The sequence below is a fragment of the Crotalus tigris genome, unplaced genomic scaffold (genome assembly GCF_016545835.1).
Source record: "Crotalus tigris isolate CLP2741 ecotype Arizona unplaced genomic scaffold, ASM1654583v1 scf7180000024437.13266115, whole genome shotgun sequence".
Lineage (NCBI taxonomy): Eukaryota > Metazoa > Chordata > Lepidosauria > Squamata > Viperidae > Crotalus > Crotalus tigris.
Window position 1 is genome coordinate 2,415,956 of NW_024100606.1, and position 25,932 is coordinate 2,441,887.

General features: G+C 35.8%; 1 protein-coding gene across 2 annotated transcripts in view; it reads right to left on the reverse strand.

Annotated features, from left to right (window-relative positions):
* Positions 1 to 410: 410 nt before the first annotated feature.
* LOC120302772 overlaps positions 411 to 25,932 on the reverse strand; it is a 34,121-nt gene continuing 8,599 nt past the window's right edge. Inside the window, exon 3 of one of the 2 annotated variants that reach the window (XM_039331696.1) lies at positions 411 to 522. The gene's annotated coding sequence lies outside the window, so the exon portion shown is untranslated. The remainder of the gene's footprint in view (positions 523 to 25,932) is intronic. The other variant, XM_039331697.1, reaches the window with a different exon arrangement.

Consider the following 25,932-nt stretch of genomic DNA (forward strand, 5'->3'; position numbering starts at 1 on the left):
TTATTATATTTTAAAAATAAATTAAATTGTTGAATTGTCCCGCAGCAAGTTGTCCCGTGGCAAGTTAGTTGCAGTGCGTTGTCCCATTCCGGCTACTCTTTGCTGCTCTGATCTCCCTTGTTAATCATATTCCTGGGTTGATTGTACAGCGTTCTATCTCCTTTTCTCTAAGCTTCCTCTTTGGCAAGACGTAGCTGCTTTAGCTTAGCTGTGAGCCATGGCTTATTGTTGTTATATATACACAAACTCTTGATAGGCACACACATTTCCTCACAAAAGCTAACATATGATGTCATGGTATCAATAAATTCATCAGTAAGTCTTTTGAAGCAGCTTCAAAAACACTCCAATCTGGGAGAACGGCTATTCTGAAATGTTTTTTAAGCTGCAGGATAAGGATAATAATAAAACGGTACAAGTCAAATAATGTGTTTAATAATATAATATTTAATAATAAACAGTGCTCTAGATAGGTAGTTTCAGTCTTCTTCGTCTACCTCCCCCTCTTTCTCTTCTGAATTTCTGTAGATATAAAAGGAATAAAATATTATATTACAATGTGCTTATATAATTGCATCTTCTAATCAGACTGTTTGACTTTTGTCAAGCTTTATTATTATAATAGATCCTTATTCTCAGATGCTTCAATCTAAAGCAGGCATGTCAAACTCGTGATGTCACGTAATGTTGCGTGATATATCACGACTTTTTCCCCATTGTTGGCAATGGGGTGGGCGCAGTTTCAGTGTGACAACATCCGGCCCGCAGGCCAGCAGTTTGATATGCCTGATCTAAAGTAATAAATGTATCTTGAGGTGCCATTATTTTTCTGAGAAGAGCAAGAGTTTTGTATTTCAGAACTGTTGAATTTCTGCCATGCTCAGTAGTTATCATGCAGAAAAGAGCAGAAGAGAGCAACTACATCAGGGATGTCAAACTGCTGGCCTGCGGGCCGGATACATCATAGCGAAACAGCGCCCACCCCATTGCTGGCAATGGCAAAAAAGTCGCAAAACGTCACGACATGTCACGTGACATTGAGAGTTTGACATCCCTGAACTACATATATAACACAGGATAAGAAGCAATTTCAACAACACTCTGGTAGCCAGCCGCTCTAAGAGAAGAGGGCTTGGAAACCAACCATTGAATCTTCTCACAACCGCTGCTTTCTATCTATGGTAGGGATAAGGAAGGAGAGAAGTGAAGCCCTAAGAAGAGCAGTAAAACAAACTTCCAGAGGCCTCGTTTGCCTTCCAACAAGAACTACAGTGCTCTGGCTTCTGAACTTTTTTGACATGCTTGAATGTAATTAATTGTTTATAGCATTAATAAATGTTGAAAGCTGCCTGGAATTACCTACATGGGTGGTTATATAAATTTGTTTAATAAATAAATGTAATGCATGACTATTTTTATGTCCCAGAAAACAAGTAGCTGTGCTAAATAAAAGTTATTGCAATAGGTAGGAGGAATAAAATGAGTGCAACTAAAAAAACAGAATATTGTTTATTCCTAATAAACCAGTGTTTGGAAGGATTCTTACCATGACATGCAAATGTAAATTTAGTTAGGAATAAAACATATTATAATCTCTGGATCTTATCTGGGAATTGATTATATAGATCAGGATGCATACCGTATTCTTGTATCAAAACCCCAGCACTGTAATAAGCAGAACACAATACTATTTTGTCTACTAAGATATTTTAAGGAGTCTTTTGAGTTTCTGTTTGTTTGCTTGTTTTTCACTTCCTATCCTTTCTCAACAGTCCTGGAATCTTTTCCACTAGTTTGCCAACTCAGCTTTATTGCTCATCTTACAGTACTTTTTGTCCTGAGTAGTACAGATAATTCTGTTGCCAAATACTAGTTTCTTTGTTAGAAAACAGCCATTGACTTTTAAATCTGCATTTCCAGATACTATTAAGCCAAGCTAATATGAAAACATCATTATATATTTTAGCATACATTAGAAAATATGATCCCCCAAACTGGATATATTAAGAAAATCTGGAATGTCAGGTGTACATATGCAAATTCTTTTTTTTTATTGAATTTTTTTAAAACTTTTACAAAAAAGTTCCCTTCCCCAAACCCTCCCAACCCACCCCAACCCTCCCCCAACCTTCCCAGAGCTGGATACAGGCTTAATTAAAATTTAAAAAAATAATAATTTTTAACCACAAATAAACCATATACAAATTTGGTTACAGTAATTAAACAAATTATAAAATACTTTAACACCAATATTTAAAAGGCAGAAAGAGAAAAAGAAAAGAAACAAGAAAAAGAAGAAAAAAGAAAAAAAATTAGAAAAAAAAGAATATCTAAAAAATATCTTAAACTTAAATAATATAAATTATTCAAAAGCTAAATAATATTTTTTATATCATACTTATATTGTATAAAATTTATCCATCTTTTCCATACCAAAAGGTACTTCTCTTGCGATTGATCTTTCAAGAAAGCCGAAATCTTTGCCATTTCCGCTAAGTAAGAAACTTTAAAAAAACATTCTTGCAAAGTAGGCAAAGATTCCTTCTTCCAATATTGCCCTACTAACAACCTAGCCGCTGTAATTAAATTTAACATTAATATAGTTTCTTTACTGTCACAATCAGAAACAATACCCAGCAAAAAAAAAATGTGGAGTAAATTTTATCCTTCTTTTAAAAATTCTTTGAATATTCCACCATATCTTAATCCAAAACGCTTTTATATTTTTGCATAACCACCAAATATGATAATAAGTAGCATCCAAGCAACCACATCTCCAACATTTAGGCTGCAAGTTTAGATACATACGAGACATTTTTTGTGGATCAAGGTGCCATCTGTAAAACATTTTATAAAAATTTTCCCGTAAATTTTGGGCTTGTGTAAATTTAACATTCCTCACCCAAATAATTTCCCAAGTATCTAATGAAACCGATTCACCAAAATTTTGTGCCCATTTAACCATACAATCTTTAACTAATTCTGCTTCTGAATCCAATTCCACTAACACCCCATAAATTCTTTTAATGTGAGTTCGTCTTTGGTCTTTTATTTGTTTTAACAAATTCTCATCCTCTCTGAGCAAGCCCACCTTGCAATCTATTTTCCACTTTTCCAATAATTGCCTATACTGAAACCATGAATAAATAATATTTTCTTGTATTAAATCTTCTATGGATTTTAATTGCCATTTTTTACCATCCCATCTAAGCAGTTGTGTATAAGAAATACTCTCCATCCTAACTCCTCTCCTTATCTCTTCTGTCGCATGCCATGGGATAGCCCATAGTGGGATTCTAGAATCACTTCTATAATATTTCTTCCAAACCCGAAGTAAAGAAATTCTTAAAATATGAGATTTAAAAACCCTATCAACTTTTTTATTAAAAATTAAATAGGCATGCCATCCAAAAAGTAGATCCCATCTCTCCAGGAGGAGAACATCTACATTTGTTAAGTTAACCCAATCACTAATTAATGTTAACACCACAGCATCATAATACAATTTCAAGTTCGGTACCTTGAATCCACCTCTCTCACGAATGTCTTGTATGATTTTAAGTTTTACTCTTGGTTTTTTACCTGCCCAAATAAATTTATTGATACCTTTCTGTCATTCATTTAGATTGTTCTCATTCTTTAAAATAGGTATCATTTGAAATAAAAAGAGAAACTTTGGCAAAACATTCATTTTAATCGCTGCAATTCTCCCCAATAGGGATAATTGCATCTTCTTCCAATTTTCCAAATCCTTTTGTATTTTAACCCACAGCCTTTCATAATTATTTTTATACAGTTTTGCATTGGAAGCAGATAAAGTAACCCCAAAATATTTTACCTTATTAACAACCTTGAAATCTGTCAACCTAACTAAAGTCTCCTTATCCAAATTAGTCATGTTTTTAAGCAATATCTTGGTCTTATTATTGTTAATTTTAAAACCCGAAACCTGTCCATACTAATATATCAATTGTAACAGCTCCATCACAGAATGACTTGGTTGGGACAAAGTAACAACCAAATCATCTGCAAAAGCCCTTAATTTATATTCTTTTTTGTTAACTTCTATTCCTTTTATTTTCTGTGATTCCCGAATTTTGATCAGCAAAATTTCCAAAGTTAAAACAAACAACAATGGTGACAATGGACAACCCCGTCTAGTCCCCTTCTCAATTGAAAACACCTCTGACAAACCTCCATTAACTATGAGTTGTGCTGTTTGTTTTTTATAAATAACACGAAGAGCTTGTAAAAATTTTTCTCCAAAATTCATTTCCTCAATTAATCTTAACATAAATTGCCAATTTAACTGATCAAAGGCTTTTTCAGCGTCTAAAAATATCAATCCTGCAGAAACTTGGTTATTTTTATCCAAATATTTTATTAAATTAATAATTTGTCTGACATTATTCTTCATATACCTTCCAGTTATAAAACCCGTTTGATCCATATGTATTAATTGATTTAATACCCTCATGAGTCTATTAGCTAAAATTTTCGCAAAAATCTTATAATCTACATTCAAGAGAGATATGGGTCTATAATTCTTTGGTAAAGTGAGATCTTGATCTTCTTTTGGAATTAAAGATATAAAAGCTCTACCCCATGACAAGGGGGTCTCTGAGCCCTGTAATATATTATTAAAAAGTTCCCTTAAAGGTTGTATCAACTCTTCAACCAAGGTTTTATAATAATTAGATGTCAATCCATCAGTACCTGGTGCTTTACCTAATTTTAATTCTTTAATTACTATCTCAATTTTCTCGATGGTAATCAAACCATTAATTTCTTGTTTCTGATCTTCTGTTAATTTAGGGAAATGAGCATCTTGTATATATTTATCTATATCTGAAGCCTGTACTTTCATTACCATATATAATTTTTTATAATAATCTAGAAAAGATTTCTTAATCAACTCCTTCTGATATACCAATTTACCATTATAATTTATTTTGTCTATGATTCTCAACCTCTGCTTCTTTCGCAATTGATAAGCCAACCATCTCCCTGGTTTATTAGCATTGCAAAATGTATTGTTTCATGTACAATAAGTTAGTTGCAGTTTGATCAGCCATCAACATATTAAATTGTGATTTAAGCAATTTTATAGATTCTTTAATCTTCTCATCTGTAGGATTCAAAATTAAAGTTTTTTCTTTTAATTTAATTTCATCTTCCAACTCCTTACATTTCTGCACCTGCTTCTGTCTATAAACCTTATTCATTTGTATCAGAATACCCCGCATGAAGGCTTTACTTGCATCCCAAACCATTGGCATTGAAGTTCCCTTATACATATTTAAAGCAAAATATTCCTTTAATTGTTCCTTTAATTTCTGAACATTCTTTTCTTGTCTAAATAAATTTTCATTCATCCTCCAAGGTCTCCTCTCCTCTTTTTCATTGACCAATTCCATCCAAACTGGACTATGGTCCGTCAATGTTCTAGGAAAAATCTTAACATTCTTTACCCTAAAATATAAGTCCGTTGTAATAAAAAAAATCAATTCTTGAAAAAGATTGATGTCTGTCCAAGAAAAAGGTGAAATCTCTCTCATCCAAATTATGTTCATGCCAATAGTCTCGCAACTCCCAATCCTCTTTCAAATCAAAAAAAGCCTTAGGTAATTTAGCATGTTTAAAAGAAGTAGAAAATCCTTTTTTATCTCTTTGTGTATCTAAGACACCATTCCAGTCTCCCATTAATATAACAGATCTATAGTCCAGCAAAATTAATTTTTGATGTAACAATCTATAAAATTGTTCCTGTTGTTGGTTTGGTGCATACAAACCTACTATAAGTACTTTCTTGCCATACAATCCCACTTCAATCATAACATATCTCCCTTGAGGATCGGAATCTACTAAACAAGCTGATAAATTTTTGCTTAACATAAATAACTACACCCCCTTTTTTCCCAAGAGCAAAGGATGCAAAATGAGGTCCCAATTGAGTATTAACTAGATATTTTTGATCCTTAGAAATAATATGTGTTTCCTGCAGACAAATAATATCATTGTTATGTTGCTTTAAATAATGAAATATTTTCTTTCTTTTTTGAGGGGAATTGAGGCCATTAGCATTCCATGTCAGGAGCTTTACCATCTCCCTTGATCAAAAGTCTAGAGAAGACTACTTGAAGATCTGCCATTGAAGAATGTACCACAGAACTCTTGGGTCTTGCTCCTCCCACAGGCTCGTAAAAAGACTCTTGTAGAACTTCTTTGACATCTTTCTTCTGTTGTTCCTTTTCCTTACGTCTGTGAGCTGCCCGGGTCATTCTTTGCTCTTTCATCCCTGCTTGTTGCAACCACTCAGCCTGTAGTTTTCCAGCTTCCATCAATACTACTTCTTCAGACTGCTGTTCTGCCTCCTTGCCACCCAAAACTTTCAACACCATAGGTGGTGATGAGCGTGCTCCCAGGACCGAAATATAAAACTCCTTTGCCTTAGAAACAGTATTAAGTCTATAACGGGTCCCCGCATGACTCACCACTATGCCAATCGGAATCTCCCATCTGAATGGCATCAACCTTTTTTTAAGTTCATCAGCTAAGAAGGCAAACTCTTTTCTTCTTAAAATTTTAGATGGAATCTCCTTTAAAATTATAACATCTTGTGCAGCAATCTGAAACTTTTTATTATAAAAAGCTTGTATAATTTCATTACACAGAGATCTTTTCCCAAAATAAATTACCACATCTCTTGGCAGGTTCCTTTGCTTTGCAACCCAGGAGTTAACTCTAAATATTTTTTCAATTTCCCTAGATATTGCCTCTTTTTCTCTGTCCAGAATCACAGCAAAGTCATTTGCTACAATCTCTCTCAGATCTTGTTGCATGTCTTCTCTCAACCCCGATTCTTAAAGCAACCTCCATCTCTCTATATTGAGACATAACAATATCATCTTGTGAAATTTCCATCTTTTTTTCCATGCCTTCAAATTTATCCTCCAAGATCTCCATCTTATCTGCCACTTCTTCCAATCGAGAATCCAGTTTCTCAACCACAGAGGCAAGTCCTTTTAACGCCACAACTATATCTTGCCTCAAAATAATGTTGTTCTCCACTAAAAGTTCTTTCACTTCCCCTCTAATTTGAGATACAGCATTTCCCATTATTTCTTGCATGTCTTTTACCGTTACTGATGGCAGAGGGGGAGAAGGTGGTGGTGTAGCTTTAGGTTGTTGTGCTGGTAAAATCGCAGGAGAGGAAGCCACCTTAGGTACTGCAGATGTTACTTTCCGCTTTAAAGCCATTTTCAAAAAGAAAAACTTTGTTTCTTCTTTCCTCCTTCTTAAAAAAAAATAGAAAAAATACAAAAAAATCCCTTAAAAAAACAACAAAAAAGAATTTAACAGAGAGGGAAAATAATCGTCCTAAAACACAAGTCCACCTTAAAAAAAAACCTTTAAAAACAATCAAATCCGTTCTGTTCCGTTCCACTCCCTTCAGAAAAAAAAGAAAAAACACTTTCCAATCGCCATTTTACTTTCCCTCTCAATACAAAGAAAAAGAAAGAAAAAAGGGAAACAAAAATCAATCTATAAACTTAAAGTCCAGATAAAATCAAAAAGAAATAAAATCCTTTATCCAGCTCTGTCCGCTTTTAAAATAACTCACCAGATTTCTTTAAGCGCGGAGGTGGGAGCGGCGTCTTACTTTGTCCCCAAGGGACAAAGACAGCTGAGAAGCGGAGATAACCTGAACTCTGTGGGAGCACTCTTTTCACCCCCAAAAGAAAACTTCCTTGGGGGTCTCAGAGGCTCTACCTCTATTCAGGTGATACTCCCCTCTCCCCCTTTGCCCGGGAGGGAGCTTTTGAGCCGCGGAACAGCTGATGCCTGCTGTTCTCTGCGGTTCTAACGCTTTCTCAGGAGGACGGCTACAAAGTAGCCGCCATCACCAGCGCTAATCCACCCGAAGTCCAGGTGTACATATGCAAATTCTTATGTTCCCTTCCTGAACTGCAATGTTGCTAACTAGAGTTTTCAGAAAGGACTTAAGTTTTCTCTGAGGAGATGTAGATAGATCTGACAAACGTAGGAAAACAACCTAAAATCACTGAAGCTCGAAGCTAATTTTTCAAATCCACTAAACATACCTTTCTTAGAACATTGTATAGTCCTACAATAATGAAGCCACATAAAAGAAAATTTAGAGGAAAAAAATCTCTATTATTTCTTTATATTTTTATCCATTTGACTTAAAGAGAAATATAGTAATTGTGTTTTAGAAATTTAAAACAGAGGAAAAGATTTACTAGTTTTAATGATTTATTTACAATTCATTTGTTTTTGGTTTGTAGCCATGGAGATTTTACAAGTAAATATAATACATAAGGTGACCAACTTTTTTACAATGAAAAGGAGGACACAAATAAATTGAAGAAAAAATATCGTAAATAAAAGAAACATTTTATTCATTGCAACAATAATACAGAATATACTATAATATGATAAATGCATAATAAAAAACATTTGTAACAATCCCAAACTCGTGGCACGGGTTCATCAAATTGTGACTGGAAATGGTCATTGGGACCAATACCCCTATATTAACCAGTGGCAGATCAATATTGCAGAAAGACCTCGATGTTAGCAAAGTGTCAGATAGAATGTGCTAAGATATATTTGGCAAGCCAAAAAGCGAAACCTCAAACAAAAGCTAAGATTTTCAGCCAGGAAGACAGGGAGAAAATTGCCAGACCCCCTCCCTATGTTCCTAGAAGAGAAGAAGGGAGAATAAATCAGCAAATTCCACCATCTCTAGTTGAAAGAAATGAAGTCCAATTTCAACCAGAAGCCGGTGAGGAAAGAAAAATAAAAACAGATGGAACCATTCAAGAGAAAGATAAGGACTTGGATAACTATGAAAGCAAAACAACAGTTTCTAGCCGAACTAGAAGTAAAACAGGGGTCAAAACAGAAGAAAATACAGCCCCTCTAAGAGAAGTTTTGGTCCTTGGACCAGACAACACCAATATTTCAATGCTCCAATATGTTCCCTTTACCACCACTGATTTACTTAATTGGAGATAGCAATTTGGACCATTTTCAGAAAAACCTCAAGAAATACTGAGGCTGTGAAACAGAGACCAGACTGGAATGCAAATAATGTCCAACACCAGACTTTGTTGCAAAGTTATTAGATGTTGTGTTTAGAAGCTTTGAGGGAAGCAGCCATCCGTCCAGTTAATTATGCTGCCGTAACTAATGTTTGGCAGTAAAAAAATGAGTCTCCAACTGCTTTTCTCAGCCGACTAATAGAAGCTTATAAAATAAATACAGGTCTTGATATGGAGCGGGTTCAAAATCGCCCACTCCTAATTGAAAGATTTATTACCCAGAGTGCCCCGGACATAAAACGAAAGTTACAATGGATAGAAGGGGCCTTAAGGAAGAATATAGGAGAGATTATGGAAATCGCTCAAAAGGTGTTCCGTAATCGTGACAAGGAGGAGGAACGTAAATCAGATCAGAAAGAGAAAAAGAAAATTGAAATGTTAGCAGTGGCATTGGGAGGAATGCGTATTGGACACAATCAGTGTGCCATCTGTAGACAGGAAGGACACTGGCAAAGGGAGTGCCCCCAGAGGAATAACCAACCCAGGGGACAATCTCACCAGTATGGAAGTGGAAGAGGAGGAACTTTCCAGAGAGGCAACAGGAAAAGCTTCAAAGGAAGAGGGCATCCAGTTTATCCCAATCAGACAGAGGAAAGAGAAGAAGCTTAGCTGACATGGAATGGGAAGACTGAAGAAGACAGGGTTCCATAGCCCACCCCCAGAGCCCATTGTTAAAATACAAGTGGGACGACAGGTTGTCCCGATGTTAGTTGACACAGGAGCCACCAGATCTGTCCTAAATAAATCTATTGGCAAGCAATCAAAGCAGACCATTCAAATTCAGGGAGTATCTGGAGAAACTCAAATCAGACCACTCCTGGAACCCCTAACATACCAAGTGGGACAAGGAGTCATTAAACATCAGTTTCTATATGCTCCCGAATATCCCATTCCGTTATTAGGCAGAGATTTACTTACCAAATTGAAAGCGACCATATCTTTTGACCATGGAAAACAATTAATGCAAGTGCGCCACCCAGTGGAAGAAATATGGCGCTTGATGATATTGACAGAGATATAAACAGGAAATTCTAATTGGCCACAATGTTTAAAAATTCTAGCAGCAGTTATACTGTTACTGCAGGAGGCAAACAAGTTAACCTTTTCAGCTCCGGTGGTTGTTTATACTAGTCATGCCTTGCAGACAATCATTGACAATAAGGGACATTTATGGATCAGCAATCAAAGAATGCATAAGATACAGGCTCTTTTATTAGAAAACCCACAAGTTACACTGCAACAATGCTCAACTCTCAATCCAGCAACTTTAATGCCAATTCCTGATTCAACTATGCCTGTACATGACTGCATGCAAACAATAGAACTACAATATTCTTGCAGACCTGACCTTACAGACCAACCCTTGCATAATCCAGACTTTCAATGGTTTACTGATGGATCCAGCTTTATGGATCAAGGATTTAGATACTCTGGTTATGCAATTGTTTCTCAAACTGCTACTGTAGAGTCAGCACAGTTGCCTAGTCAAGCAAGTGCACAATTTGAAGAATTGTATGCCCTAACTTGAGCATTAGAAATAGCTGCAGGAATTACTTTAAATGTATATACAGATAGTAAATATGCATTTTTGACTATCCACGCACATGCAGCAATCTACAAAGAGAAAGGATATTTGGACTCCACAGGCAAGACTATCCAATATGCAACTTTAACTAAAAGACTTATCAAGGCAGCCTTATTGCCATCTAAAGTTGCAATCATCCATTGTCCTGGACATCAAAAATACTCAAGCCTTATTACTCAGGGCAATAGGAAGGCAGACAAAGAAGCCAAAAGAGCTGCATTATAAGGTCCCCCTCTACAGTCAGACGTCACAAGGTTCATGTATTTAGACACTTACTTAGAACAACTTGATCCTACATATACAAAAGAGGAAAGCCAAAAATTGCAACAGGATGTACAAGCCAAACTAGTTAAAGGCTGGTACACCCTACCCGATGGACACATTGCTGTCCCTTTGGTGCTTGCCCACCCACTTATTTTTCAGGCACACAAGCAACATCATTTGGGAAAAACTGCATTATTACAGCAACTTGAACGATTTTTCTATCTTCCCTTTGCTTCTTCACTAACAGCACAAGTATGTTCTCAATGTTCCATTTGTGCCCAAACCAATGCACGCCAAGGACCAGTAATGCCACCTGGTAGACAACCAATTGCTTATTTTCCAATGGACTATGTCATTGTTGATTTTACTAATATGCCTAGAAGTAAGAAATATGTAGCCTTGTTACTTATAATTGATACCTATTCAGGATGAATTGAGGCATTTCCAACTGCAAATAAGAAAGCTATACATGTTGCCAGAATATTTCTTAAAGAAATTATTCCTAGATTTGGTTGCCCTTCTAGGATTTCATCAGGTAATGGCCCTGAGTTTGTACACCAAATCAATCAGGCTTTAGCCCAAGCATTAGGAATTAAGTGGAGATTTCATTGTGCTTTTCACCCTCAATCGGCTGGTAGAGTGGAACATGCTAATCGGACAATTAAAACACTTATTACCAAATTTTGTTTGGAAACTCATCTACATTGACCAGATGTTTTGCCTATGGTTTTGTATGCAATCAGACTGGCCCCCTGCACTAAATTACAACTTAGTCCTTATGATCTCATGTTTGGCCGTCCTCCTTGCCTATTTAAACCTGACAGTCAAGGCTGGCTGGATTTGGCTCATAAGGGGGGAGTAGATCAACAGAAATTGTTACATCAGCTACAGCTTCATAATTTAGCTGTTTCAAAATTGCGCCATTATATGATGGAACAACAACCCCCTCCAATGGTCACAGCAACACATGGGAGATAGAGTGTGGGTAAAGCACTGGAAATCAGATCCCTTGAGCCCAGGATGGAAAGGACTGTATACCGTTGTCATGTGTTCTCCTTTGGCAGTGAAAACCTTGGAAGGAAAGTCCTGGATCCACTGGAGTAGATTGAAAGCAGCTGCACCTGCAGATCCAGTAACTTACAAGGTGGACAAGACTGACAAGCCTTTGGTGTTGAAATTTACAAGAAATACAGCAACGGGTTCCCAACACACAGTGTGATCAACAACATTGCTGAGACACCCCGGAAGCTGTCTCTCTATGCATGGTGGAAGATATGAGGATTCTACAGCTCGTAATATTTGTTAGTTATTTAATATGCACACACATTCCTACACAAATCCGTGCAATGGCTACACGAGAGGTCATAATGCAGAAACCCTCTAATAAAAAATTATTGAGTAGCACACGCAAAAAAAGAACAAAAACACAGGAAAACCAAGGTTGTCAAACTGCATCAAGATTACAAAACAAGGAAACCAGATAACCAAGACTTTGATTTATCATACAGTAAAACCAGAAGGGTGCCAAGATAGTTCCCCTGACTCTTGTACATACAATAGAACTACATATAAACTTTGTAGAAAAGGGGTCCAATATCAGTGTTATAACCCAAAGTCTGATCCTGATCATTGGGCCTTACAAATCAAAACACATAGAACAAGAAGTAGCTATAAAGAGGGACTTCCGGTGGATTAGCGCTGGCGATGGCGGCTACTTTGTAGCCGTCCTCCTGAGAAAGTGTTAGAACCGCTGAGAACAGCAGGCATCAGCTGTTCCGCGGTTCAAAACCTCCTTCCCGGGCAAAGGGAGGGAGGGGAGTATCACCTGAATAGTGGTAGAGCCTCTTAGACCCCCCAAGGCATTTTCTTTTGGGGGTGAAAAGAGTGCTCCCACGGAGTTCAGGTTGTCTCTACTTCTCAGCTGTCTTTGTCTCCTGGGACAAAGCAAGACGCCGCTCCCACCTCCGCGCTTAAAGAGATCGGGTGAGTTATTTTAAAAGCAGACACAGCTGAATAGAGGATTTTATTTTATTTTTTTTGGTTTTATTTGGACTTTAAGTTTAAAGATTGATTTTTATTCCCTTTTTTTCTTTTTCTTTTATTGAGAGGGAAAGTAAAATGGCGATCGGCAGGTTTTTTTTTTTAAGGGAGTGGAATGGAATGGAACGGATTTGATTGCCTTTAAAGGTTTTTTGAAGGTGGATTTGTGTACTAGGAGGATTATTTTCCCTCTTTGTTAAACTTTTTTTTGCTATTTTTTAAAGGGATTTTTCTTTTGTATTTTTGCCATTTTTTTTTAAGGAGGAAAGAAGAAACAAAACTTTTCTTTTTGAAGATGGCTTCAAAATGGCAAGTAACTTCTACAGTATCTAAGGTGGCTTCTTCTCCTGCAATTTTATCAGCGCAACAACCTAAAGCTACACCACCACCTTCTCCCCCTCTGCAATCAATAACGGTAAAAGATATGCAAGATATAATGGGAAATGCTATATCTCAAATTAGAGGTGAAGTGAAGGTGCTTTTAGTGGAGAATAATACTATTTTGAGGCAAGATATAGTTTTGGCTTTAAAAGGACTTGATATAAACACTGAAAATAAATAAATAAAATAGACTTGCTTCTCTGGTTGAAAAGTTGGATTCTCGAGTTGAAGATGTTGCAGATAAGGTGGAGGTTCTGGAGGTATGGAAAAAAAAGATGGAAATGTCACAAGATGATATTGTTATGTCCCAATATAGAGAAATGGAATTCGCTTTAAGAATCAGAGGTCTGAGGGAGGACATGCAACAAGACCTAAGAGAGATTGTAGTAAATGATCTTGCTGTGATTTGGGGCAAAGAAAAAGAGGAAATATCTAGAGAAATTGAAAAAATATTTAGAGTTAACTCTTGGGTTGCAAAGCAAAGAAATTTGACACGAGATGTAATTATTTACTTTGGGAAAAGATCTCTGCGTAATGAAATTATACAAGCCTTTTATAATAAGAGGTTTCAGATTGCTGCAAGATGTTATAATTCTAAAGGAGATCCCATCTAAAATTTTAAGAAGAAGAAAAGAGTTTGCTTTCTTAGCTGATGAACTTAAAAAAAGGTTGATGCCATTCAGATGGGATATCCCGACTGGTATAGTGGTGAGTCATCCGGGGACACGTTATAGACTTAATACTGTTTCTAAAGCAAAGGAGTTTTATATTTCGGTCCTGGGAGCACGCTCATCACCACCTATGATGTTGAAAGTTTTGGATGGCAAGGAGGCAGAACAGCAGTCTGAAGAAGTAGTATTGATGGAAGCTGGAAAACCACAGGCTGGGTGGTTGCAACAAGCAGAGATGAAAGAGCAAAGAATGACCCGGGCAGCTCATAGACATAAGGAAAATGAATAACAGAAGAAAGATGCTAAAGAAGTCTTACAAGAATCTGTTTCTGAGCCTGTGGGAGGAGCAAGACCCAAGAGATCTTCGGTACATTCTTCAATGGCAGATCTTCAAGCAGTCTTCTCCAGGCTTTTGGTTAAGGGAGATGGTAAAGCTCCTGACATGGAATGCTAATGGCCTCAATTCCCCTCAGAAGAGAAAGAAAATATTTCACTATTTAAAGCAACATAACAATGATATTATTTGCTTGCAGGAAACGCATATTATCTTTAAGGACCAAAAATATTTAGTTAATGCTCGATTGGGATCTCACTTTGTATCCTTTGCTCTTGGGAAAAAAGGGGGGTGTAGTTATTTATGTTAAGCAAAATTTATCAGCTTGTTTAGTAGATTCCAATCCTCAAGGGAGATATGTTATGTGACATGGTTCCGAAAGAAAGCAGATTTTCAAAGAATGTTGAGGCTTTTTCCTCTAAAAGAATCTTTTATTATTCTGCATAGCTTCGGCAAAGTTAAGCCAGAAACTGAATCCTCCCTCCCCCAAGCATCTGTAACAAAGCATAGCTCATTCCTTCATTTTACAATCATCAATCACATTCTCCAATTAATGTGAAGTGTGAGGTGCCCCTCCCATTGCAGCTGAGCTGACCTTGGCCACACTGTGCCCAGACATTGTTATGGTTAACTTGCATACTTTCCCATCCCTTAAACTACTACTATCTGCCTTAACTCTAGAAATGCTATACGGGCTAAATAAAACAGGTTTGCTTCTTCATATATGGCAAGCAAGAACATCCAATGTTAGCAGTCTTGACATCATGATTGAAGTGGGGTTGTATGGTAAGAAAGTACTTATAGTAGGCTTGTATGCACCAAATCAACAACAGGAACAATTTTATAGATTGTTACATCAAAAACTGATCTTATTGGATTATAGATCTGTTATATTAATGGGAGACTGGAATGGTGTTTTAGATACACATAGAGACAAAAAAGGACTTTCTATTTCTTTCAAACAGGCTAAACTACCTAAGGCTTTTTTTGATTTGAAAGAGGACTGGGAGTTGCGAGACTATTGGCGAGAACATAATTTGGAAGAGAGAGACTTTACCTTTTTTTCGGACAGACATCAATCTTTTTCAAGAATTGACTTTTTTTTATTACAACAGATTTATATTTTAGGGTAAAGAATGTTAAGATTTTTCCAAGGACATTGACGGATCAGTGTGGATGGAATTGGTCAATGAAAAAGAGGAGAGCAGATCTTGGAGGATGAATGAAAACTTATTTAGACAAGAAAAGAATGTTCAGAAACTTAAAGAGCAATTAAAGGAATACTTTGTTTTAAATATGCATAAGGGAACTTCAATGTCAATGGTTTGGGATGCAGGTAAAGCTTATATGCGTGGGGTTTTGATACAAATGAATAAGGTTTATAGACAGAAGCAGGTGCAGAAACGTAGGGAGCTGGAAGATGAGATTAAATTAAAAGAAAAAGCTTTAGTTTTGAATCCTACAGATGAGAAGATTAAGGAATCTATAAAATTGCTTAAATCACAATTTAATATGCTGGTGGCTGATCAAACTGCAACCAATTTATTGTATATGAAACATAATACATTTTGCAATGCTAATAAACCAGGGAGATGGTTGGCTTACCAATTGCAAAAGAAACAGAAGTTGAGAATTATAGATAAAATAAATTATAATGGTAAATTGGTATATCAGAAGGAGTTGATTAAGAAATCTTTCTTAGATTACTATAAAAAAATATATATGGGTAGGAAAGTACAGGCTTTAGATATAGATAAATATTTACAAGATGCTCATTCCCTAAATTAACAGAAGATCAGAAACAAGAAATTAATGGTTTGATTACTACAGAGGAAATTGAGATAGTAATTAAAGAACTAAAATTAGGTAAAGCACCAGGCACTGATGGATTGACATCTATTTATTATAAGACCTTGATAGAAGAGTTGACAGAACCTTTAAGGGAACTTTTTAATAATATATTACAGGGCTCAGAGACACCCTTGTCTTGGGGTAGAGCTTTTATATCTTTGATTCCAAAAGAAGACCAAGATCTTACTCTACCAAAGAATTACAGACCTATATCACTTTTGAATGTAGATTATAAGATCTTTTCAAAAATACTAGCCAATAGACTTATGAGTGTGTTGAATCAATTAATACATATGGATCAAACAGGTTTCATAACTGGAAGGTATATGAATAATGATGTCAGACAAATTATTAATTTAATAGAATATTTGGATAAAAACAACCAAGTTTCTGCAGGATTGATATTTTTAGATGCCGAAAAAGCTTTTGATCAGTTAAATTGGCAATTTATGTTAAGATTAATTGAGGAAATGAACTTCGGAGAAAAAATTTTACAGGCTCTTCGTGCTATTTATCAAAAACAAATGGCACAACTTATAGTTAATGGAGGTGTATCAGAGGTATTTTTAATTGAAAACGTGAGTAGACAGGGTTGTCCATTGTCGCCATTGTTGTTTGTTTTAACCTTGGAAATTTTGCTGATCAAAATTCGGGAATCACAGAAAATAAAAGGAATAGAAGTTAACAAAAAAGAATATAAATTAAGGGCTTTTGCAGATGATTTGGTTGTCACTTTATCCCAACCAACTTACTCTGTAATGGAGTTGTTACAATTGATACATCATTATGGACAGGTTTCGGGTTTTAAAATTAACAATAATAAGACTAAAATATTGCCTAAAAACATGACCAACTTGGACAAGGAGACCCTGATTAGGTTGACAGATTTCGAGGTTGTTAACAAGGTAAAATATCTGGGGGTTATTTTATCTGCTTCCAATGCAAAACTGTATAAAAATAATTATGAAAGGCTGTGTGTTAAAATACAAAAGGATTTGGATAATTGGAAAAAGCTGCAATTATCCCTATTGGGGAGAATTGCAGCGATTAAAATGAATGTCTTGCCAAAGTTTCTTTTTTAATTTCAAATGATACCTATTTTAAAGAAAGAAGCAAATGTAGATGAATGGCAGAAAGGTATCAATAAATTCATCTGGGCAGGGAAAAAAACAAGAGTAAAACTTAAAATCATACAAGATATTCGAGAGAGAGGTGGACTCAAGGTACCGAATCTGAAATTGTATTATGATGCTGTGGCGTTAACATTAATTAGTGATTGGACTTCCGGTGGTTTAGTGTCAGTGATGGCGGCTACTTTGTAGCCATCCTCTTGGGAAAGCGTGAGAACCACGGAGAACAGCAGGCACCAGCTGGTCCGCGGCTCAAAACCTCCCTCCCGGGCGAAGGGGGGGGGAGGGGAGTATCACCTGAATAGAGGTAGAGCCTCTTGAACCCCCCAGGAATTTTTCCTTGAGGGGTGAAAAGAGAGCTCCCTCGGAGTTCGGGTTGCCTCCGCCTCCCAGCTGTCTTTGTTCCCTCGGGAACAAAGCAAAACGCCGCTACCACCTCCGCGCTTAAAGGGATCGGGTGAGTTATTTTTAAAAGCGGACAGAGTTGGATAAAGGATTTTCCCTATTGGATTTTATCTGGACTTTAGTTTGAAAGGTTGATCTTTATTTCTTTTCTTTTTTTCTCTTTTTTTTGTTTTTTTTGTTTTTGTAGAGAGTGAAAGTAAAATGGCGATCGGAAAGTTTTTTTTTTAAAAAAAAAAAACCTGAGTGAAACGGAATGTAATGGACTAGATGGTTCTTTTTTCTTTAAATTTTTTCCTAAGGTGGATTTGTGTTTTGGGAAGATTTTTTTTCTCCCTTTTTTTTGTTAAACTCTCCTTTGTTATTTTTTTTCCTTTTAAGGGATTTTTTATTTTTTTTCTTCAAAGAAGGAGGAAAGAAGAAACAAGCTTTTTGAAAATGGCTTCAAAGAGGCAAGCAACTTCTACAGTACCTAAGGTGGCTTCTTCTCCTGCAATCTTACTGGCACAACAACCTAAAGCTACACCACCACCCTCTCCTCCTTTGCCAGTAATAACGGTACAAGATATGAAAGATATAATGGGAAATGCTGTAGCTCAAATCAGAGGGGAAATGAAGGAGCTTTTAGAGCAGAATAATACTATTTTGAGGCAAGATATAGTTATGGCCTTAACAGGACTTGCTTCTGTGGTTGAGAAGTTGGATTCTAGAGTGGAAGAGGTGGCAGAGAAGGTGGATATTTTGGAAGACAAATTTGAAGGCATGGAAAAAAGATGGAAATTTCACAAGATGACATTGTTATGTCTCAGTACAGAGAGATGGAGTATGCTTTAAGAATTAGAGGCCTGAAAGAGGACATGCAGCAAGACTTGAGAGAGATTGTGGTAAATGACTTTGCTGTTATTTTGAATAGAGAGAAAGAGGAAATACTTAAAGAAGTTGAAAAAATATTTAGAGTTAACTCTTGGGTTGCCAAGCAAAGAAATTTACCAAGAGATGTGGTGATTTATTTTGGAAAGAGATCTCTGCGTAATGAAATTATACAAGCTTTTTACAATAAGAGGTTTCAGATTGCTGCTCAGGATGTCATCATTTTAAAAGAGATCCCATCCAAAATTCTAAGAAGGAGAAAAGAGTTTGCTTTCTTAGCTAATGAACTTAAAAAAAGATTGATGCCATTCAGATGGGAGATTCCGATGGGTATTGTTGTGAGCCATGCGGGAACGTGTTATAGACTCAACACAGTTTCTAAAGCAAAGGAGTTTTATAAGTCGGTCCTGGGAGCAGGCTCACTACCACCTATGATGCAGAAAGTTTCGGATGTTAAAGAGGTACAACAGCAGTCTGAAGAAGTAGTATTGATGGATGCTGGAAAGTTACAGGTGGAGTGTCTGCAACAAGCAGTGATCAAAGAGCAAAGAATGACCCGCGCAGCACAAAGACGTAAGGAAAAGGAACAACAGAAGAAAGAAGTTAAAGAAGCTCTTCAAGAAGTTGCTTCAGTGCCTGTGGGAGGAGCAAGACCCAAGAGTTCTGCAGTACATTCCTCAATGGCAGATCTTCAAGCAGTCTTCTCCAGGCTTTTGGTCAAGGGTGATGGTAAAGCTCCTGACATGGAATGCTAAAGGCCTTAATTCCCCTCAAAAGAGAAAGAAAATTTTTCATTATTTAAAGCAACATAATAATGATATTATTTGCTTACAGGAAACACATATTATATCTAAAGATCAAAAATATTTAGTTAATGCTCGTTTGGGATCTCATTTTGTATCTTTTGCTCCTGGGAAAAAAGGGGGAGTAGTTATTTATGTTAAGCAAAACTTATCAGCCTGTTTGGTAGAATCTGATCCTCAAGGGACATATGTTATGATTGAAGTTGGTTTGTATGGCAAAAAAGTACTTATAGTGGGACTGTATGCACCAAATCAACAACAGGAACAATTTTACAAATTGTTACACCAATCTGGAAGGTATATGAAGAATAATGTTAGATTATAAATCTGTTATATTGATGGGAGACTGGAATGGTGTTTTAGATACACAAAGAGACAAAAAAGGATCTTCTATTTCTTTTAAACAGGCTAAACTACCTAAAGCTTTTTTTTGATTTGAAAGAGGACTGGGAGCTGCGAGATTATTGGCGTGAACACAACCAGGAGGAGAGAGATTTCACTTTCTTTTCGGATAGACATCAATCTTTTTCAAGAATTGACTTTTTTTTTATTACAACGGATTTATACTTTAGGGTAAAGAATGTTAAATTTTTTCCTAGGACATTGACGGATCATAGTCCAGTTTGGATGGAATTGGTTGGTGAAAAAGAGGAAAGGAGATCATGGAGGATGAATGAAAATTTATTTAGACAAGAAAAGAATGTTCAAAAATTAAAGGAGCAATTAAAGGACTATTTTGTTTTAAATATGCATAAGGGAACTTCAATGTCAATGGTTTGGGATGCAGTTAAAGCCTTCATGCGGGGGATTCTGATACAAATGAATAATGTTTATAGACAGAAGCAGATTCAGAAGTGCAAGGAGTTGGAAGATGAGATTAAACTAAAAGAAAAAGCTCTGATCTTAAATCCTACAGATGAGAAGGTTAAGGAATCTATAAAATTGCATAAATCACAATTTAATATGTTGATGGCTGATCAAACTGCAACTAATTTATTGTATATGAAACAAAACACATTCTGCAATGCTAATAAACCAGGGAGATGGTTGGCTTACCAATTGAGAAAGAAGCATAGACAGAGAACTATAGACAAAATAAATTATAATGGTAAATTGGTATATCAGAAGGAGTTGATTAAAAAATCTTTTTTAGATTATTATCAAAAATTATATATGAGTACTAAAGTACAGGTTTCAGATATAATTATTTAAATGAAGCCAACTTTCCTAAATTAACAGAAGATCAGAAACAAGAAATTAATGGTTTGATTACTAGTGAGGAAATTGAGACAGTGATCAAAGAATTAAAATTAGGTAAAGCACCGGGTACGGATGGTTTGACATCTATTTATTATAAAACTTTGGTACAAGAAATGATTCAACCTTTAAGTGAGCTTTTTAACAATATACTACAGGGTTCAGAGATCCCCCCGTCATGGGGTAGAGCTTTTATATCTTTGATTCCAAAAGAAGATCAAGATCTTACTCTACCAAAGAATTATAGACCTATATCTCTCTTAAATGTAGATTACAAGATTTTTTCAAAAATTTTAGCTAATTGGCTTATGAGGGTTTTGCATCATGTTATACATACGGATCAAACGGGTTTTATAACTGGAAGGTATATGAAGAATAATGTTAGACAGATTATTACTTTATTAGAATATTTAGATAAAAATAATCAAGTTTCTGCAGGATTGATATTTTTAGATGCTGAAAAAGCTTTTGACTAGGTGAACTGGCAATTTATGTTAAGATTAATTGCGAAGATGAATTTTGGAGAAAAATTTTTACAAGCTCTTGGTGTTATTTATCAAAAACAAACAACACAACTTATAGTTAATGGGGGTTTGTCAGAGATGTTTACAATAGAGAAGGGGACCAGACAGGGTTGTCCATTGTCACCATTGCTCTTGGTTTTAACTTTGGAAATATTGTTGATTAAAATTCGAGAATCACAGCAAATAAAAGGAATAGAAGTTAATAAAAAAGAATATAAATTAAGGGCTTTCGCAGATGATTTGGTGGTTACCTTATCTCAACCTACTTATTCTGTAACAGAGTTATTACAATTGATACATCAGTATGGACAGGTTTCGGGTTTTAAAATTAATAATAATAAGACTAAAATATTGCCTAAAAATATGACTAATCTGGACAAGCAGATTTTGGTTAAGCTGACAGACTTTGAGGTTGTTAATAAGGTAAAATATTTGGGGGTTATTTTATCTGTTTCTAATGCAAAATTGTATAAAAATAATTATGAAAGGCTGTGGGTCAATATACAAAGAGATTTGAAAAATTGGGAGAAGTTGCAATTATCTCTTTTGGGAAGAATTGCGGCGATTAAAATGAATGTTTTGCCAAAGTTTCTTTTTTATTTCAAATGATACCTATTTTAAAGAATGAGGTTAATTTAGATGAATGGCAGAAAGGTATTAACAAATTTATTTGGGCAGGGAAAAAACCAAGAGTAAAACTTAAAATTATACAAGATATCCGTGAGAGAGGTGGACTCAAGGTACCGAATTTGAAATTGTATTATGATGCTGTGGTTTTAACATTAATAAGTGATTGGGTTAATTTAACAAATGTAGAAATACTCTTCTTGGAGGGTTGGGATTTACTTTTTGGATGGCATGCCTATTTAATTTTCAATAAAAAGGTTGATAGGGTCTTTAAATCTCACATTATAAGGATTTCTTTATTTCGGGTTTGGAGGAAATATTATAGAAGTGATTTTAAAATTCCACTATGGGCTATACCATGGCATGCGATAGAAGGAATAAGGAGAGGAGTCAAGATGGATAGTGTTTCTTATGCACAATTACTTAGATGGGATGGTAAAAATTGGCAATTAAAATCTTTGGAAGATCTAACACAAGAAAATATTATTTATTCATGGTTTTAGTATAGACAAATAGTGGAGAGGTGGAAGATAGATCGTAATGTGGGTTTGCTTAGAGAAGATGAGAATTTGTTAAAACAAATAAAAGATCAAAGACAAACTCATATTAAGAGAATCTATGGGGTGTTAGTAGAATTGGATTCAGAAGCAGAATTAGTTAAAGAATGTATGGTTAAATGGGCACAAAATTTTGATGAACCGGTTCTATTAGATACCTGGGAAATTATTTGGGTGAGAATGTTAAATTTACACAAGCCCAAAACTTAAGGGAGAATTTTTATAAAATGTTTTATAGATGGTACCTTGACCCACAAAAAATGTATGTATCTAAACTTGCAGCCTAAATGTTGGAGATGTGGATGTTTGGATGCTACTTATTATCATATTTGGTGGTCATGTAAAAATATAAAAGCTTTTCGGATTAAGATATAGTGGAATATTCAAAGAATTTTTAGAAGGAGGGTAAAATTTACCCCACAATTGTTTTTGTTAGGTATTGTTTCTGATTGTGATACTAAAGAGACTATATTGATGTTAAATTTAATTACAGCGGCAAGGTTGTTAGTAGGGCAATGTTGGAAGAAGGAATCTTTGCCTACTTTGCAAGAGTGGTTTTTTAAAATTTCTTATTTGGCGGAAATGGCAAAGATTTCGGCTTTCTTGAAAGACCAATCGCAAGAGAAATATTTTTTGGTATGGAAAAAATAGATAGACTTTATACAATATAAGTTGGATATAAAAAAATATTATTTAGCTTTTCAATAATTTATATTTAAAATTTAAAATATTTTATAGATCTTATTTTTTATTTTTTTATTATTTTATTTTTCTTTATCTCTTTCCTTTTTCTGTCTTCTTATTTTTCTAGTATTTTCTTGTATTTTTGTTTTTTCATATATATATTATTGTTAACTATCTTACAATTTAATTAATGTATTTAATGTATTTAGATTTATTTATGGTTTATATTTTTTTTAAGACTTTTTGAAAAAAAATTCAATTAAGCCTATATTCAACTCTGGGAAGGTTGGGGGAGGGTATGGGAGGGTTGGGGGGGGGTTGGGGAAGGGTTCTATTGTTTTGTAAAAACAAATTGTAAGGAGAGGAGTTAAGATGGATAGTATTTCTTATGCACGATTACTTCGATGGGATGGTAAAAATTGGCAATTAAAACGTATGGATGAGATAGCACAAGAAAATATTGTTTACTCATGGTTTCAGTATCTTTGCCTACTTTGCAAGAGTGGTTTTTTAAAGTTTCCTACTTAGCGGAAATGGCAAAGATTTCGGCTTTCTTGAAAGAGCAATCGCAAGAGAAGTACTTTTTGGTGTGGAAAAGATGGATAAATTTCATACAATATAAGTACAATATAAAAAAATACTATTTAGTTTTTGAATAATTTATATTTAAAGTTTAAGATATTATTTAGAAGTATAATTAGAAGTATAATTATTATTACTTTTTTTTAATTTTTTATCTTTTTTATCTTTCTCTTTTTCTTTTTGTTTCTTTTCTTTTCCTCTTTCTGTTTTCTATATATATTGGTGTTAAAGTATTTTATAATTTGTTTAATGATTGTAATCAAATTTGTTTATGGTTTATTTGTGTTTAAAAATTTTTCTTTTAAGTTTTAATTAAGCCTGCATTCAGCTCTGGGAAGATTGGGGGAGGGTATTGGGGTGGGTTGGGAGGGTTTGGGGAAGGGAATCTTATTGTAAAATTTTAAAAATTTTCAATAAAAAAAAAGAAGTAGCTATAAAAACCAGGCACTCTTAGGGATTTCCCAATGGAAATCCAACCCACACTCCAGTTTTAGCGTCACCTTTGATGTTTGCAAAGCAGCTAATTATTGGACTCCAATATATGGTTGTGGAGGGATCAGTCATATTCACAGATAAGTACTTGTGCCCACCAGATGGATGTGCGGTCAAATGTAAGTGGTGGTCATGTATTAAGTGACATACCCAAGACCCAAAGGAGATAGACCACATCTTGTTTGAAAAGAATGAAACAAAAGCAGATTCCTGTGGAACGGATAACTGTAATTTGGTGACTCTCACAGTCAAGAATGGCAGTTGGTTCTTGGAACAAATAGATGGGAAAGAAAGAAATGGATGTTTGGGATAAGAATAGATACAAAAGGCTATGACCCAATGTCAGGAATAGAAGTCAAAATTATAACTGCAACCAAAAGACCAGAACAAAAATCATTATTTTGGTCATATTATGAGGAAATGGAGAACCTACATATTTCTGAAGTACCTAGACATGTAACCAATACCTTTGTTAAGTTAGCAGAAGACACTGCCCATACTTTAGGCGTGTCTAACTGTTTTGTGTGTGGTGGAACAAACATGGGAGAAAGATGGCCATGGGAGGCACAAGAGTTAATTTATACCAAGGTATTAAGAAATGTCTAAAAATAATAATTTAACCTATACAAGTGGGAAAGATGGTGATTGGGCTCTCACTTCCAACTTGGTAGGACATGTATGTTACTCAAGAAACAAAACAGAATCTTGCATAGCAGTAGGTAACCTCCTATGCACAGGGACATGGGGAAACACTAAATGGTGGTCTGGAACCAACAACACCACTGCTATGGATCGTTATGCCCTTACTAACATACCTGGGATGCCATATCTAAAAGATCCCACAAATACCAGTCTCCATTGGTTAGCCCCAGGTGGAATGTACTGGATTTGAGGAAAAATGGCATACGGATAACTACCTAAGAACTGGTGTGGATCTTGTGTATTGGGAATAATTCGACCCGGATTTTTCCTGTTACCATTTAAAAACTAAGCAAATTCTTGGAGTCCCTATATATGATGAAGTTGGCAATATAAAACAAAAAAGGGAACCAAGTGCATAGACCCAATGCGCAGGAATCTTTTGGCAAAAAAATGAATGGCCACCTTGCCGCATCATCCTAGTCCAGTGGTTCTTAACGTTTGTGTGACGGCAACCCCCGTCACACAAACGTGCCGCGCATGCGCAGCACGCATACGTGGCGGGGCCCCATGCGCGGCGCCGCCCCCTGAGGGGGAAAATGGCGGATCGCCTTCTTTGGCGACCCCCGTAAAATGGTCGATCGACCCCAAATGGGGTCGCGACCCATAGGTTGAGAACCGCTGTCCTAGTCTATCACCCGGCTACTTGGGCTGAGGATGGAATGTATGGATACCATACCCCTATTTATATGATCAACAGGATCATTAGGTTACAAGCAGTGGTAGAGTTAATCACCAATGAGACTGTGAAGGGACTAACTGAATTGGCCAAAGAAAATGTGAAATCCAGAACATTGTTGTTGTTAATTGCGAAGTCGTGTCCGACCCATCGCGATCCCATGGACAACTTTCCTCCAGGTCTTCCTGTCCTCTACCATCTTCTGGAGTCCATTTAAATTCACACCTACTGCTTCAGTGACTCCATCCAGCCATCTCATTCTCTGTCGTCCCCTTCTTCTATTGCCCTCAATCTTTCCCAGCATTAGGCCCTTCTCCAGTGAGTCCTTCCTTCTCATTAGGTGGCCAAAGTATTTGAGTTTCAACTTCAGGA